General features: G+C 44.8%; 1 protein-coding gene across 1 annotated transcript in view; it reads left to right on the forward strand.

Moving 5' to 3' along the window:
* Window positions 1-8,730: 8,730 nt before the first annotated feature.
* The window catches only part of LOC134602488 (AF4/FMR2 family member 4-like), a 99,833-nt gene continuing 91,170 nt past the window's right edge, over window positions 8,731-17,393 (forward strand). The window contains exon 1 of the mRNA XM_063447414.1: window positions 8,731-8,955. The gene's annotated coding sequence lies outside the window, so the exon portion shown is untranslated. The remainder of the gene's footprint in view (window positions 8,956-17,393) is intronic.

Below are 17,393 nucleotides of genomic sequence, written 5' to 3' on the forward strand. Positions count from 1 at the left end.
TTCCCTGCTACAAGGTTATTTAACTTGTGCACCAGCCTGCCCGAATTACTTACACAATAAACTCCACCCGCATGGTTATAAGGTGACTCACAAATCGTCTGGATTTCCTCAGAGGATACTATTTCAATAATCTGTCATTATCTTACATCTGTTAGATAGCTCAAACAAAATTACATACTAGTCTGTATAGTATATATGGATTTTTCCTTTGCACAGTACTTATATTGTCCTTATATCATACGTGTATCTTAGGTGCCTATTTCTAGGATCAACAAATTCCTGGTTAAACCTGGGACAGCGTTGTTCTTCCGGCCAACTTTGTTTCAGGTATCTCTATTTCCTTACGCTGATATTCAATCATAACCGGTACATCAAGGCCTCATACTGCCTTTTATGTTTACACATTAATGCTCAGTTAAGGGGCTTGTCTTATTACATCTCACGTTTTTTCAGGAACCTCTATACGATAACTTACAAATCTCCTGTTGTGCTATCTTTTTCCAGCTTGGGCTAACAATACCATTGACAAACTTTAGACATATAGGGTTACTACAAAACATATAAAAAAAGAAAAAAACTAATATGTTTGTTCTGTTTTACATTTAAACATCACTACTTATCACACATATCCCAAAAAAAATCTTTCAGGTGCACATATGAGACTCCTATCCTGTAAGAGTTCTCTCTTAGGCTCAGTTAAGGGTATGTTTATATATATATTCACTACTCCACTTATCATTAATTCATCCTCTTTCAAAATAGGCATATTTAATCCTGCATCATCTCTCCAGCTTCCACTCAGGGTCTTTCTCATCTGGTTATTAGGTATGTACGGTTACCTTTATGCTGGTTTCCTATAAGACAAGCCCCAGCCAGGGATAGATAACTGGCTGCAAGGGACAGGACCTGCTCCTAATACTTTTAAGTTCCAGTTCCCATGAGGCCTCACCCACCCCCTCCCCCCACCTCACGCGGAGGTATCGCCCCCACGGCCCATGTTAGTATAATTGCCTCATACCCCTTCTACTGTGGTTGGTTTAGAATGTCACATGCCACGGCCAAATGTTTTTCTCTGTACTGTCACTGAGAGGCCAACATCCCGCCACATCGTTCGGTGGCTACATTTCCCCACGGGCCAAATCATAGGTAGAGCCTCTCTGCGCCACTTGGCAACTACCAGGGATTCACCTATCACAGTTAGTTAAGTTCTTCGCCATTTGGTACTAGCTTGCAAGCCAGTTCTATACAGTTTTTCACCTTTGACTCAAAAATTTGTGTTTACTCGTCTCTTCATAGGATGCCGCAAAAATCACTCCATGAAGACAACTTGTCTCTCCAGGGCTCCCCCACCGGGCCCAGTACACCTATTAGACCTATCTCACCAGCTGTATCCCTAGTAACCACTATCCCTGGGTCTTTGAGATCTTGGACCATCCCTAAATTGGCGGCAGAACAATGCCGTAGTAATGTTCCTTTCCCAGCCACAGCAAGGAAAGCAGAACTCTTTAAGTTATTATCGGTCCAGTCCAACAATCCCAGGCCCGGCACAAGTTCTCAGGAGCCTAATGTCAGCCGTTCAGGACAGCTTCAAGACACTTTGTCATCCATCTTGTCCACCCTTCAGTCACTTAATGAGAGATTGACCAAAATAGAAACCATAATCCCTACGTTACCAGCGCACCTCACACTCCAAGCCCAGCTCCCGCACCTTTAAACACACAAGGTAGAGAAATTACTGTCACTCCCTCCACTTCTCACAGTTTTAACCCCGTTAATTCCGTTCCAGCTTCCATTAGGAAAGACATTCTGGATGGCAAAGATGTTAGGCTAGTCTCTCTCCTCATAGCTTTTCACGATATTCTAGAAAATAGAGCTTTTAGTTTTGGAGACATGTCTGTGATCCTCAAAACTAGGACCCACGTCTCAATAAAAAGCTCTCCATCCCTGAATTCATTCTCGGCTTCGGACGATACAGGGATGTCATCTGCTCTGTATACCCCCAAAGGCAAGAGGAATTCAACCTCTATCTACACAAGATGGTGGACTTGGGGCACAGGTACGGGGGTTTCACCTTCTATGACTATCACAGGTCAATTTTATCTAAGGCGGCAGCGGCTCTGGCCCAGTCCAACACTTGCATCGATTGGAGTCAGTTGGACACAGAGCTGCTCTGCAGGCATTTCGCCGTTTTGAGACCCCCATCTTGTGCAGTTTGCTCCTCCACCTCAGACTCCTCAAATTTGTGTCCCTGCAGAGAAGAATACTCTACATCTCACCCCTCCACTTCCTACCCATCCTCTAACCCCTCTGTCAGTCAGGATAGGGGACAGAGAGATAAGCTGGGCAGACCAGTAGTATTCCTGGGCAAGGCACAAATATGCAACAACTTTAATGCTGGAGCATGTAACTATAATGCCTGCAGATTGTTGTATATTTGCTCTATCTGCTTCAGGGCACATACAAAAGTCCCTTCTAAGCTTTTCCCTAGGAAATGACTGACACCTTAGTTAGCATTTACCTACCCACCCCTCCCCTCACCTGGTGCAATATGCAATTTCTGGTTAGTAGCACTCCCAACAGGCACCCGAACGTCCTAAAACTTTCTCTCTGCTAATTCTACTCATCTGCCATTAACAAGTTGCTATGGAGAGAGACCACATCAGATTTTATGTTCGATCCTTTTCCTCACCCGCCTGTTTCTACATGGCACTCTAACCCTATGTGGGGTTACCTACAACACATCTAATAAAAAGCTTTTGATTATCGATTTGTCAGCATGTAATTCTCCAGAACCCTAGTTTATATTCATTAATACCTCTCTCCATTATGCCACTGGGAATCATGCCATACAAGCCATACTACTGGCGGGCAAATAAGCCTGGTTGAGTGAAACCAATACAATTAGCGTCTTTCAGATTACTACCGATCCATCCGTTTCCCTGGCATACCCATGGCACTCAATGGAGGAGTATATTATAACTTTGCCACCAGACTCACATATCAGCTTCAGGAGCAGCCCAAAGCTGTTCGTAACTTTTGCAGAACTCTTCACTTGCTGCTTCTTAAGACGGTCAGATGCCCCTCGGCCATACACAATTGGTTGAATTTACTGTTCAAAGCAGGATCCCTCACACGTAGTATCATTAGCTCCACTACACTGGTTTCGGCACTAGGTGCCCCATTGTCCCCTGTCATACAACACGCCACAAGACATTTGGTATTTTTGGGTATCTCACTCGACCCATTGTCCAGTCAGGCACGCCTCTCCGTTGTGAAGTTGGTACGCATCAGACAAGAACTGGACCAGTTCCTCCAAAGGTACTGGGACTCATATGGACTCCAATCTCTACTGAGATACCTAAGTTTTGTGATGTGTATCATTTCACAAGGGAGATCCGGCATTTCCAGGCTACACTCACTCCTACCCGGCAGGCCGGATGCTGGCACCATAGTCCCCAACCCACCAGCCATAAACGACTTAATAATGGGGAAGCTCTTCCCAGCAGAGTGGAACAGCATAGCTATGTTCATTCCCCCACTGACCGAGCACTCTCCTGTTATTAGGACCAAATGCAGCAGGTCACTCGTGCTTGGCTACAATTTGGTAAGCACTGGTTCGGGGACATGTGGCAAGAGGCACCTGTTTTACCTTCCTTTAGGGACACTTCTGCCTTCCGAGATCTATCCCATTGTAGCAGCAGCCCATACTTGGGGGCATCTGTGGACTGGTAAGGCAGTCAAGCGTTTCTCAGAATTAGCATCTTGCATAATTAATTAATTAGGGCACGCTTCCTTCTCTACCATTACGCGGTAAATACGGTATTGACATGGGTGGCCACCAAACTACAGTTCCTATAGCATGCAAACACATTGCAGGCATCCATAATACGGCTGCTGACGCTTTGTCCCATCTAACTTTCAGGCATCCTGCAAGGTACATCCTTTCACCAACCAGCTCCCATCCAGAATACCGATATTTCCAGAGTTAACAATGGATTGACAAGATTATTGACCCACGCACGGTCACTCTCATGTAACGCTCTGTCTACCAACACCAAAACAGCCTACAACAGGGATTTGACTGTGTTCCACAAATTCTGTGGGGTGTTCCACGTTTCAGAGAATTATTCTATCGAGACCATGATGACTTTTGCCTCATTTTGCCACCTGAACCTAAAACTAGCACATAACACTATTAAATTATATCTTAAAGGCTTACAGCGCCATGTCCTCACTACCTTTCCCAATCACCCACCTTTTCTTTCCACATACCCCATCAAATCTATTCTCAAAGGCATTAACAAAATAGGTCGACCACCAACTACCAATAGATTACCCATATATGGAACCATATCCAGGAACATGTAAGACCTATTGGACACAAATCCCTTTAATACCCAGACTAACTCTGTCATCAAAGTAGCCATTTACCTTGCTTTCTACGGCTTCCTCAGACCCCGAGAGTTTACTGTGGTCCGTCAAACGGATGTCAGTTCCTGTTTAAAACTATCAGACATAACCAAACATGGTGACCATTACGTGATGTCTCTACACTCATCTAAAACCAACTACACAAAATACCCAACTACACTCCCTCTGTTTCCTACAGAGAACCTCTGGTGTCCTGTTAAAATACTTGACTTATTTCTATCCACAAGCTTCAGTCTCCCATCTAACTTGCCCCTACTACTTCTTCATGGACACCCACTTACCACTTCAAAATTTATAGCCCACGTTAGAACACTACTGCTAAGATTGGGACATAACCCGGCCGCTTTTTCCGGTCGAGCATGGACACACCAGTCCATATCATCAAAAGACTGGGCAGATGGAAATCCTCTGTTTACAGCATATATCCCACATCCTGAGAGAAATCAGAAAAGCCTTCAAAGGTCTAGCATTGTAAATTTATGAATTAAGTGTGTTTTCTGCAATATCTTTTGACCTCTTTATTACAGGCCTACCCGTACGTTGGTCTCTGCACACCACAACCAACTTTCCCCCCCTCTTCTCTATTTTCATATACGTATTAAGTTCCGACTACAAGTAAAATGCCGTAGGCCTGAATTTGTGAGAGGAGTTTTCCATATAAAAGCTCTACCCCCCTGCTTACTTATGCTGGTTCCTGTTAGAGTGACTCCTCCCACCACTCCCTCTAATAAACTTACTATCATCATTACATTACCTCTGGTGGGCCCTCTTTATTAAAGGCCTACACATACTTTGGTTTAGGCACACCACTACCAACTTTCCCCCCTCTTCTCTATATTCATATCCGTATTAAGTTCCGACTACAAATATATAAATACACATTAAAGGGCTGGCATATTTTTTTTCCCCCTGGGCTGCAAAATCCAGAGGCCATTGCCACTTAGCTACTGCCTGGTTCATCATTCTTGTAGAACTGGAGTCTGTATGTACTTTCATAACCACTTTATGCCAAACAGCACGATGCTACCTGATCCGTTATCTGTTATCTAAAATTTTGGATAGTGGAAGGACAGAGGGGCAGAGCGATCCGGCACTGGAACACAGACTTTAGGGTTAAACTATTAGTGAATGGTTTAATCCCTAATGGTGAACCAATGTCATGGACTTCCTGGCACCACAATTTGTGAATGGTTTAATCCCTAATGGTGAACCAATGTCATGGACCTCCTGGCACCACAATTTGTGAATGGTTTAATCCGTAATGGTGAACCAATGTCATGGACCTCCTGGCACCACAATTTGTGAATGGTTTAATCCCTAATGGTGAACCAATGTCATGGACCTCCTGCCACCATAGCACTTAATTTTGATGAATTTGTTATGGTGCCCAAACCGGTCCTTTAAGATAAAGGCATGAAAATGCAATTGGTAAAATCTAGGTACATGCTCCCAAATCTGAATTTCAAGAAAAAAGGCAGCTGAGGTGGGAAAGGCAGGAAGTGTGTTCCCTTGATTATATTGACATCAAGAACACTGTGCCTAACATTCTGAGAACCATAAACAATGTAGCCCACTATTTTTTTGTGGTGTAAAGCTATCATGGGAGAACCTGGACCACCACGCATCCACACACATTCACACTCAGCCAACTTCACACACAGCCAGTACACACACCCCACTCTATAGTAGTTATTGTGCCAGGATTAACTTGGCTCCATTCAAGATTAAGTAGGCAAGTAACTAAGCCTCTTAAAAAATGTTTGACAACTTATTTAGGTCAAATTGGTCATCTGACACCACCTCCCCCTGCTGCTGGAAGCTCCTGGCACTAGTTAAGATCAGCGATACAGGGCCATGCTCATTGGCTGAAAATAGTCAGCTGAAACTCTCAGCCAATAAATGTGGCTTCAGTGATTATAGCTTCCATATAGAACCTTTTCCCTCCCAGACATTGGACGAGTCTTGCTGGAGGTAGAACTGATTTATTGTCACAACAGGTCACACTTTTATACCTGGGGTCTCAACAAACTTGGTGTCTTTACCTGAGTACGTCATTTAATAAGCGGCCAGACACCTTGGCACCGGGGTAACAAAACACATCATAACTAAGATTCCTTTGCCCGGATCCCCACACAACTGGTGTCACCAGGAATCTTGTGTCCGAGCGCACACTCAGTCCAAAAAGCGCCTGGATCAGAAATGGCTAGACGAATTTAGATGAAAGTCAAAGTTTCAGCTCGTTGCTAGCCTCTGATGGGGACATAGAGTACCATGGCGATGGGTAGCAAGTCCTCGTTCCCAAAACAGAAGCACCTTTTGTGAATCCTTGTAGCTCCTTCAAGTCCTGGGTGTTGTTGGATGCATCACCCCCTTCCTTATCTTCCCTTTAAAAAGCGTCCTGATAGGTGGTGTTGGTACAGAGAACGATCTGCTTAAACTTTTAGCGGACTGCGGCTGATCCACGATCTGAGTTCCAGATAGATTGTAGGTTGCTTCCGGTCAGGCCCACCCTGCCTATTAATAGATACCTGGGGCTCTCCTCTATTTGGAGGGCCATTTTTAGTGGCCTAAGACTTTTTAGATTAGATGTTTGCAGTGCTGGAAGCTAGCGCTGCAAACAGCTCTTTAAATAGGCATTAAAACGTGGTGTGAGCAGGGATAAATCCCTGGGGGCACTACTAACCCAGGTGTCAATGGACACCTGGGGCTCCTGTAAGTCAGCTGGAGCCATTTTTAGTGGCACCAGACTAATTGATTAGCTTTGTGCAGCATTGGAAATCAGCGCTGCACAGAGCCCTTCAACTCATTCATAAGCACTGTGGCTGAGTGAGCGTTCTCTGGGGTGCAGGCAACGTTTGTGATACCCTCCAGGGTGTGAAGAAGCCCTGGCAGGGTCTCCCAGTCTGTCCTTAGCCAATTGGGACCGGTGCTGTGCTGATCGCTGCCAGCTGCTCACCACCGATCTCTATATAATCGGCTGGTAACCAGGACCATTCAGAATTACACTAAGTGTAAGCAGCATACCACAATTATTATAATTATTGCCATTTATGTAGCGCCAACCTATTCCGTAGCGCTTTACAATATTATGAGAGGGGGATTTAACTATAAATAGGACAATTACAAAAAAAAACTTACAGGAACAATAGGTTGAAGTGGACCCTGCTCAATCGAGCTTACATTCTATAGGAGGTGGGGTGTAAAACACATTAGGACAGGAATTTGCAGTCAAATAAGGTTGGCTGCCCTTTTGGAGAGAGCAAAAGACAGATATGTTGGATAGTGGTTAGTCTTCGAGGCCATATGCTTTCCTAAAGAAATGGGTTTTAAGGCACTTCTTAAAAGATGCAAGACTGTGTTAAATATAGTAATACCCATTTCTAAAAACCCTAAGTGGGTTACTTTAGGATTAGTGGTAGGATTAGAGTAGGGTTAGATTTAAGTGTAGAGTAGGGTTTTAGTTAGTGTTGGTATAGGATTAATGCTGGGTATAGGTTAATGCTGTATTAGGGTTAAAGAGAGTTGAGATTAGGGGTAACATTAGGGTATGTATACATTTGGAGTTAGTGTAAGCATTGGGTAAGTGGTATGGTTGGTATAGCATAAATGTGTGGGTTAGCGTTAACTATCAAAATCTATTTAGATCCTAAACATATTAGGCATTCAACAATGAGAACTGAAACTGTATTTTAAGTTCTTTTTACTTAGTTGACCTGGATGTGTAAAAAATATTATAACGAAAAATGTGATTAATTCTCCCCCTCCTATTTTACATTTTATTTTTAAAAGTACTGTGTTACGTATACATATAGCTTGATAAATGAAAATGATATATATGTATGGGAGTACTTGGAGAGAAACTCTTAATTTATGGTGGAGCAAACCTATAGCTCAAATGTAAGACTTTTTTTGGTTACAAACTTGCATAATTGTCTCTGGCCTTAAAGGGTTCAACGAATCGTGTTTTATTTATGAAGGCAAGTTAAAAAACAACAACAAAACAACAACAATCTGGCAAGCAACTACACAGGCCACCAACAACATGGCCGTCACAGCCTCGCAGAAAGCGACATTAATCCATATGTGTCTAGGCGGAGTGACGTAGGCGGAGTGACGTACGTGGACTAGCTGTGCTTTATCACGCATGCGCAGTAGCAGCGACTCCTCCCCTTTACGAGCAGCTCGCGCCAAGGCCGCGAAGCTGCCCCTCCCCGATCATAGCCAGGCCCTGCCCATCCGCCGTGCGTCACGTGACCTGCGGGGAGCCCCTCCCGACGGTCAGCGAGAGGGACGGACACAGACGCTGAGGGTTGTGAGGGATTTGTACGGCCCGGAGATACGGACAGGGGCCCCAACACGACGACTCTGCTGATATCATGGGGCAACCGGGATACGGCTCCGCGGAGACGCAGTGCTTCTGCTACTGAGTGGGGGAGACAGTGGGCTAATCCCCCCGTATAGCCGCTGGGGGAGGAGGAAAGAGGAGCAGCGCCCGGCCTGGAGGACTGAGAGCAAGAGTAGGAGGTAAGCAGAACTCAGGCCAGGCTGTAGGTCACTGCACTCAGCTCTCATGACTCACAGCCAGCCATGGGATAGGTTAACACATGCATTCCCGGCTCTAACCAATCCTGGTTTAGGTTAACCCCTCCATTCCCGGCTCTAGCCAGTCCTGGTTTAGGTTAACCCCTCCATTCCCGGCTCTAGCCAGTCCTGGTTTAGGTTAACCCCTCCATTCCCGGCTCTAGCCAGTCCTGGTTTAGGTTAACCCCTCCATTCCCGGCTCTAGCCAGTCCTGGTTTAGGTTAACCCCTCCATTCCCGGCTCTGGCCAGTCCTGGTTTAGGTTAACCTCTAGATACCCGGCTCTGGACAGTCCTGGTTTAGGTTAACTCCTCCATTCCCGGCTCTAGCCAGTCCTGGTTTAGGTTAACCCCTCCATTCCCGGCTCTAACCAATCCTGGTTTAGGTTAACCCCTCCATTCCCGGCTCTAGCCAGTCCTGGTTTAGGTTAACCCCTCCATTCCCGGCTCTAGCCAGTCCTGGTTTAGGTTAACCCCTCCATTCCTGGCTCTAGCCAGTCCTGGTTTAGGTTAACCCCTCCATTCCCGGCTCTAGCCAGTCCTGGTTTAGGTTAACCCCTAGATACCCGGCTCTGGCCAGTCCTGGTTTAGGTTAACCCCTAGATACCCGGCTCTGGCCAGTCCTGGTTTAGGTTAACCCCTAGATACCCGGCTCTGGCCAGTCCTGGTTTAGGTTAACCCCTAGATACCCGGCTCTGGCCAGTCCTGGTTTAGGTTAACCCCTCCATTCCTGGCTGTGGTCAGTCCTGGTTTAGGTTATCACCTACATACCCGGCTGTGGCCAGTCCTGGTGTAGGTTGACACCTACATACCCGGCTGTGGCCAGTCCTGGTGTAGGTTGACACCTACATACCCGGCTGTGGCCAGTCCTGGTGTAGGTTGACACCTACATACCCGGCTGTGGCCAGTCCTGGTGTAGGTTGACACCTACATACCCGGCTGTGGCCAGTCCTGGTGTAGGTTGACACCTACATACCCGGCTGTGGCCAGTCCTGGTGTAGGTTAACGCCTACATTCCCGGCTGCGGACAGTCCTGGTTTAGGTTAACGCCTACATTCCCGGCTGCGGACAGTCCTGTTTTAGGTTAACACCTACATTCCCGGCTGCGGACAGTCCTGGTTTAGGTTAACACCTACATTCCCGGCTGCGGCCAGTCCTGGTTTAGGTTAACACCTACATACCCGGCTGCGGCCAGTCCTGGTTTAGGTTAACACCTACATACCCGGCTGCGGCCAGTCCTGGTTTAGGTTAACACCTACATACCCGGCTGCGGCCAGTCCTGGTTTAGGTTAACACCTACATACCCGGCTGCGGCCAGTCCTGGTTTAGGTTAACACCTACATACCCGGCTGCGGCCAGTCCTGGTTTAGGTTAACACCTACATACCCGGCTGCGGCCAGTCCTGGTTTAGGTTAACACCTACATACCCGGCTGCGGCCAGTCCTGGTTTAGGTTAACACCTACATACCCGGCTGCGGCCAGTCCTGGTTTAGGTTAACACCTACATACCCGGCTGCGGCCAGTCCTGGTTTAGGTTAACACCTACATACCCGGCTGCGGCCAGTCCTGGTTTAGGTTAACACCTACATACCCGGCTGCGGCCAGTCCTGGTTTAGGTTAACACCTACATACCCGGCTGCGGCCAGTCCTGGTTTAGGTTAACACCTACATACCCGGCTGCGGCCAGTCCTGGTTTAGGTTAACACCTACATACCCGGCTGCGGCCAGTCCTGGTTTAGGTTAACACCTACATACCCGGCTGCGGCCAGTCCTGGTTTAGGTTAACACCTACATACCCGGCTGCGGCCAGTCCTGGTTTAGGTTAACACCTACATACCCGGCTGCGGCCAGTCCTGGTTTAGGTTAACACCTACATACCCGGCTGCGGCCAGTCCTGGTTTAGGTTAACACCTACATACCCGGCTGCGGCCAGTCCTGGTTTAGGTTAACACCTACATACCCGGCTGCGGCCAGTCCTGGTTTAGGTTAACACCTACATACCCGGCTGCGGCCAGTCCTGGTTTAGGTTAACACCTACATACCCGGCTGCGGCCAGTCCTGGTTTAGGTTAACACCTACATACCCGGCTGCGGCCAGTCCTGGTTTAGGTTAACACCTACATACCCGGCTGCGGCCAGTCCTGGTTTAGGTTAACACCTACATACCCGGCTGCGGCCAGTCCTGGTTTAGGTTAACACCTACATACCCGGCTGCGGCCAGTCCTGGTTTAGGTTAACACCTACATACCCGGCTGCGGCCAGTCCTGGTTTAGGTTAACACCTACATACCCGGCTGCGGCCAGTCCTGGTTTAGGTTAACACCTACATACCCGGCTGCGGCCAGTCCTGGTTTAGGTTAACACCTACATACCCGGCTGCGGCCAGTCCTGGTTTAGGTTAACACCTACATACCCGGCTGCGGCCAGTCCTGGTTTAGGTTAACACCTACATACCCGGCTGCGGCCAGTCCTGGTTTAGGTTAACACCTACATACCCGGCTGCGGCCAGTCCTGGTTTAGGTTAACACCTACATACCCGGCTGCGGCCAGTCCCGGTTTAGGTTAACACCTACATTCCCGGCTGTGGCCAGTCCTGGTTTACGTTAACCCCTGCATTCCTGGCTATGCCCTTTATTAAAGCTGGTACTAACCATCCCTCATTACATACAGGTCTACCCTATCTGCCATGCCAGTGTCACTGCAACATGGAAATGGAGTGTAAGCTCACTGGGCCAGAGCTACAGGGGGGTACACAGCACCCCTCCCCCACCTTTACACCCAGTGATAATAACATTGTGTTGTAATCAGTGAGCTGGGATAAAGTTGGCAGGGCTCATCCCTGGTTACCCCTACTGTAAGGCATATTGGGGAGCATAGCTTACAGTCTATTCCATTCCCTTAACAAAGTAGAAAAAAGTGGTGGCTATCTCTGCTTAGCTTGAGGTTATGCAGCAGGTGGGTACAAGATATGGCTGATCTTTCTATAAACAAAGTTATCTTGTTGGGAGATCCCAATGCAAATATATATACATACATACATATATACACACACACTGCTTTATTTCTATCTAGATCTCAGTCCTGGGTGAAGAAACTGTTAATTGGGTGGTGACTTTTTCACAAACCCTGTATGTTAATGCTTATGCTGATTGGGTTTCTAGTGACTGGAATTACCCCATCAGGATATGCAGTGTGTGCACCTCCCCCACTCCCTATTTATAACAGGCTCTCACCCCTGGTGTGAAATGCGTTTTAGGCCTGAGGGGGAGGTAGGGGGACATAACATACACTGCCTTTGACCATGGCCTGGGCAGATGGAGTCCTTAATTGTCTTATGATCATTAGACAGTTTTGAGGTTATTAATGTTTGTCTGGCCTTCCCTAGCAACTATAATGTTAAGCAATTTGTTGTGTACAGTTGTGAACACTCATAGTTGGGTTATTGGCATAATTTGGAATGTCTAATGAAACAATTATGAGGTGGTCAAATAAACCCATACCTATACAATCACTCAGCTCATGTTATGGTGCCATAGTCAGGTTGACACTGTCATGTTAACTATTAGACATATAAATCTTTTATCTCTCATGTTAACACTTACTTTGAGTATTATCATTTGTCATCTAGTATTTTTGTGTACTGGAGATTTGGAAAAGGAGAGTGAATTCTTTGTTTTGTCCTGAAGTCTTACGGCAGTGTTTTGTCAGTGCTCTGTGTGTGCTGTGATGATCAGGCCTGTGGTGGTCTGAATCTCTAGTAATTGACGTCAGGGCTTTGTTCATTCACTTCAGGCCACTGAGCATGTCTGTAGCATCAGTGATGGGGGATGTTATTATTGAGACACTGCTTCCTTGCTTATATAATCTGTTCTTTCTTTTTCCCTTTTTTTGTGTAAGAAATGTTTAAATGCAATGTAATTAACCCTTTATTATACTTTTAATAAGTGTGATAATTGTACCAGTTTTTCTCTTTATATCATACTTCACAATATCTATTAGTACAGTGAATATATGTTGTAATTAGATTTAGCAGTGGTATGTCTAACTTAATTTTCCCCTCTTTAGCTACCAGTTATAATAAAAGGACACATTCTCTATTTCAAATAAAAGTCCCATGCTATTTATGCACCCAAAAAAGTATTAGATCATTATGCCTCACCTGCTGTATGGTCACAGAAAATATACTCTAACACTTCATTATTTGTCAAGTATAGTTTTTGCCTGTTGTATTTTTGATTATTTGTGCTTTAGACTCTTGAGCTTTGACCACTGAGCTGATACCTATGGGCTAATGGTTGACGTAGAGCTTCCGCAAGAAAAAGTGAAGAGAATGCCTTTAGAAATACCCACTGTTTTAGATTGTAAGGTAGCCCACTAGTTGAATAAGTTTGAGGTAACTCAGGAGAACTAGTTGTTGGATGCGTTTTTGTCATAAATGATTTTTTCTTTTTATGGGATTTTTTTCCTTAATTTGATATATTCATTTAAAGGGACACTATAGTCACCTAAACAACGTTAGCTTAATGAAGCAGTTTTGGTGTATAGAACATGCCCCTGCAGCCTCACTGCTCAATCCTCTGCCATTTAGGAGTTAAATCCCTTTGTTTATGAACCCTAGTCACACCTCCCTGCATGTGACTTGCACAGCCTTCCATAAACACTTCCTGTAAAGAGAGCCCTATTTAGGCTCTCTTTATTGCAAGTTCTGTTTAATTAAGATTTTCTTACCCCCTGCTATGTTAATAGCTTGCTAGACCCTGCAAGAGCCTCCTGTATGTGATTAAAGTTCAATTTAGAGATTGAGATACAATTATTTAAGGTAAATTTCATCTGTTTGAAAGTGAAACCAGTTTTGTTTTTTTCATGCAGGCTCTGTCAATCATAGCCAGGGGAGGTGTGGCTAGGGCTGCATAAACAGAAACAAAGTGATTTAACTCCTAATTGAGCAGTGAGATTGCAGGGGAATGATCTATACACTAAAACTGTTTTATTAAGCTAAAGTAATTTAGGTGACTATAGTGTCCCTTTAAATTTAGCTTTTGTTGCCTCCATTGAAGTTCCATGGTATTGGATGCAAGATCAATTTTTTTCAGCTGCAAGTTTTTGACTGTAGTTCTTAGTGAGCACATAAAAACTGTAGCATTTCCGCCATCGACTAGTGACATGTTCTGGATATAGTTTAACCTCTTGTGAAATTGGCTATGTTTAAGTTCTGCTAGTAAAACCCCACCCTCCTGTAGGCATTCTACCAACACAAGAGCTAATAACCTTTTATAATACTATAACTTTGTACCAGGTGTGTTGGTTTTTATTTTAGCAAATTTAGATTTTCAACCACTTTTCTTCCCTCACCCCATAATGCCTGCACTAGACATGCACATTTTGACAAGTGCTGAGGGAAATAAATGTGTTACACAACCATTGTAATTTGGTGGTGTTCCTCAGACTCTTTGGAATTCTCAGGAAAAAATTGAGTACCATAACAACTACAGCCCAACAGGCATCTGCTGTCGCATGCCCTGCAACCTGTCTTCTCAAGCAAGAATCTAGATTGCTCTACAGAACTATGTAGGGCCAAATCAGGACCGCAAGCATTGTCTGAGCGCACTCAGCTGATGCTGTCAGCCAATGAGTGTAGTCCTGCATGGCACTGCTAAACTCTATAGAGCAATCTGGAAGACTAGATGAAGGGTATGTGGCAGTACACCCCTGGCGCGATTCAGTTATGTTAAACTGTGCTGAAATGGGATGGTACCAGAATACTCCTGGCAACATAAACCACTATAACCCACCAGGAATGCTCTAGTGCCCTTCCACAGTATGTAGTGAAACATTGTAAATTAAACCTGTACTGTAAAATGTTACTAAGTCAGACTCAAATACATTGAATACATCATATCATAAAGGCACATGACATATTCAGTGTAAAGTACTGAGATTTAGTCACCATACTTTATTCTATTGTCACCCTTTCCTCAGCTTCATGAGTGTTACTCTAATACTCACCTCCGGTCCATCCTCCTCTGGTTTGGAACATTTCCCTAAGCATAGCAAACGTCCTTATTGACGCCGACACACAGGCCTAGTGGTCATCGTTTTGGTGTCTGAACGGTGAGCTGTGGATGTTATGTTTCGGCGAACAGAAAGTAATTTCTGTTCTTCCTTGTCAAATTGTTAGTCTATGCCAAAGATTTGACTGAGAAGTGGGAGAAAAATCAATTTTTAAAAAAAATATTTTTCTCCAGAACTATATATCTTCTAACACAGAATCTTGTTCTCTTTCAAAAGAGCATAAGGTAAAAAACAGCAACCTGTGAACCAATATATCTTCATGTGCAAATAAAAAAATTGTATAACGTATAGTAATATAGCCACTGTCATACTCTGTGGATAATCCTTAAATCACACAAACCTATAGTCAAAATCCAGAAAAATACTTAAGTGTTTAGGTGTTGCACCACCACCATCATCCCAGAAAGAGATTTGCATAAGTGGGGGCAAAAGCCGTACCCATGGCTATGCCGTAGTCTGTATGAAATACTTTCCATTAAAGATAAAATAATTATGGGTAAGTACAAATTTCAGCAGAGCACGAATGAAGGGGATTTGTGTGTTATCTGAAGTGGAATAATCAAGAAAGAACTGACAGGCCTGTAAGCCAGCCTTATGTGGAATGTTCGTATAGAGGGAAACTACGTCAAGGCTGGCAAGTGTAAGGTGGCACCTGAAGTCCTTCCAGAGCTAGCAATGTAGCTTTATTACAAAAGAATGAAGAACTTTGTCAATAAATTTGCTAGCTCGTTCAGTTATGCAGTTATTGCTTGAAACAATTGGTCTGCCTGGAGGGAACCTAATGGTTTTTGTGCACTTTCGGTAAACTATAAAAAGTAGCTATGGTGGGATTTCTGTGCTACAATAGGTATTTGTATTCATCAGGATTGATAACCTGTTGTTGTAAATCTTTAGATGGGATATCATAAAGTGATTTTTTTTTTTTTTTTTTTAAGTCCTCAGTCGGATCAGAGGGGATGATATTATAACAGGATTGATCATTCAGATGTGACATGCACAATTTAATGTAGATGTCCCGATTGACTAATACGATGTTACCACCTCTGTCGGCGGGTTTTGTAATGACATTATCCAACTCTTAGTTCTTTCAGAGCTTTACGTTCATTAAAGGTCAAGTTGTTGATCAGAGGCTTATCCATAATGCTATTTTCCAATTCACTTGTGGACATTTGGACTAAAAGGTCCACATGCGGAGTGTCTTTGAAATTGGGTATAGACCCATGTTGAGACATGGAGGAGCTAGTATCAGAGTCAGGCCATTCTGTTTCAGCTGATGTGGAGCCTCTCTGACTTTTGGCGTCTAAGTTATTTACATTTTTGTCTGAATATGCCAGTCTTCGAAATCTTTGAAGTCTCTTTCGAACTTGGTGTGGATTTTTTTTTTTTTTGTAAGTTAGTTTCCATAGGTACAAAGAGACTGTCTGCTTTAAATTGCATGATCGCTTCCAGCAGCTCTAATGGTATTGCAGCGATGCCTTGATGTTGAGGCATCGCTGCAATACCCCCCTCACTGCCGGTGGCCCCCGGAGAACACAGGGTGATCGCTCCCCTGGAGTGATCACTTCCGGCTTGCTCCAAATGGAGCCCGGCAGTGAGGCAGAGCATCGGAATCCATCAGCAGGCTTCCGATGCTCTGCCTGTACGGAGTGCCTCGAGGGGTCGAGGCACTCAGTAACTGTCAAAAAATAAATAAAAAATAATTAACCCTCTACCCTCCCCATGTACTTACCGATCGCCGCTGTTCCCTCACCAGCGATCGGTCTTCTTAGGGGGGACTGTCCCTCCTAAGAAGCCAAGACAGTCCCTCCTCTCTCCAATTTAGGACCCCAGGGGCCATGTGACCACTCTAGAAGAAAAGGGCAAAGCCCTACATTTGACCCCTGTAAGTTTGCAAAAAAACCTAAAACCTGTACATTGGGGGCACTGTTGTACTCGGGAGATGTTGCTAAACACATATTGGCGTGTTCTTTGTCAGTAACACATAACAGGAGCGGAGAATCATGCCTAACATACAATGTGTGTGAAAAATAACCCCCCCAAAAAAGACTACCTAAAAGGCTGACAAAGACTGATAGAATTAGTGTATGGAAAGTTTTAAGATACCATGATTTGAAATACCCTAGGGTGTCTTCTTTTCAAAAATATATGGTTTGATGGGGTAAATAACATTGGCCGGGTTAAAAAATGTCCCAAATAGGACATGGGTGCATGATGGCCAGCTGTGAAAATTCCAAGTTGGAAAACTTAAATGCGCACCCTCCAAATAAGGTCTTTTAACCCCCAGAGAACCCGACACACCTATACATGGGGGTT

The sequence above is a fragment of the Pelobates fuscus genome, chromosome 3, assembly GCF_036172605.1.
Source record: "Pelobates fuscus isolate aPelFus1 chromosome 3, aPelFus1.pri, whole genome shotgun sequence".
NCBI lineage: Eukaryota > Metazoa > Chordata > Amphibia > Anura > Pelobatidae > Pelobates > Pelobates fuscus.